A 1,416-nucleotide genomic window follows, 5' to 3' on the forward strand; every position below is an offset into this window, starting at 1 on the left:
CCGCTGATTCGGGGCCCACTTATTAGTAGACGGACCTCCTGCGCCCTGATTTCGCCCACCATTATTATTGTTATAATTTTGGCTCGTATTATTAGAAAATCTGTTATTATTATAAGAACTATTATTATTAAAATTGTTATTGTTTCTGTAGTTACCATTATTATTATTATTATTAGAATTGTAAAAATGACCGTCTGTATTTCGATTTGAATTATTGTAATTTTGATATTTAATATTATATCTAGTGTTATTGTTAAAATTATTACCATTGTTGTTATAGTTTTGATTTGTATAATTATTTTTGTTGTTGTATGCCATATTACCTTTATTAAAATATGTATTATTATTTTTATTATGACTCGAATTTTGTTTATTAACCTTTGCATATTTATTATTGAATCTTTGAGTACCGTTAACGGTTAGTGTTAAAAGATCTATTTGCTTTTGCATTTTGTCTATCATTTTATCTTTGTCATTCATTTCCGATAGCCCTGCATTCCTCTCTAGTCTTTTGATATTTTCCTCAAGTGCCACAAGTGAATCTAAGTCCATTGTTCTCAACTCTTTAACAATTTCTTCTGGTAAACCTTTCAAAATATACCTTATTACCTCCCTTTCTGTCATATTTTTATCTATTCTCCTGCACTCTTCTTTTATTTTTAGCAAATACTCTTGTACTGTTTCCGAATCACTCTTTCTCCTAGATTCTAAATTTTGACGTCTCATTCGAAGTCGTGCGTCTGAATTATAAAACTTTATCATTGTATTTTTTGCCTCATGCCAATTTAAGTTTGGGTTTTCGGATTCGATAGCCTCAAAAACCGTTTGAGCCGTGTCACATAATGAAAGGGGCAACATTATTAATTTCTCCGCGTCATCCCACCTATTAGCGGTTGCTACCCTTTCGAAATTAACGAAGAATCTATCCGCGTCCTCTGTTAAGTTTCCTGAAAATGTTTGGGGTGTTCTAATTGCGTTTATGGCCATAGTAGTTATTAATTTAACTGGTTTATTTTCTAAAAGTTTTGATTGCGCAGAAATAGGTTTAGGTTCTACAGTGACCTCGCGTGAAATTTCTGATGGTTTAGCTAAAGGAAATTCGACAACGGTTTTGTCGAGATCGGTAGGGGTTTTCGATTCACTCAAAGAAGCGCTTTTTGTGCTTAGTGGGACCGCCAGAGTACTTGGAATTTTATCAAGTTTTTCTGCTTCGGAGTCCGAATCAGATTCGTATTTTTCTGAGAGGGGTGGTTGTTTGAAAACAGAACGTAATTTATTTATCAAATCTTTAGTGTGACTATTAATCGGCTGTTCTGCGTTTAAAAATGACAAAATATTAAGTAATTCCCCTTTTGTACAATAACAAAAATAATAACCTTTCGTATCTTTTTTTAAAATTTCAATTTTTTCTAAAAG

This window comes from Daktulosphaira vitifoliae, unplaced genomic scaffold (assembly GCF_025091365.1).
Source record: "Daktulosphaira vitifoliae isolate Bord-2020 unplaced genomic scaffold, ASM2509136v1 Scaffold_423, whole genome shotgun sequence".
Classification (NCBI taxonomy): Eukaryota; Metazoa; Arthropoda; class Insecta; order Hemiptera; family Phylloxeridae; genus Daktulosphaira; species Daktulosphaira vitifoliae.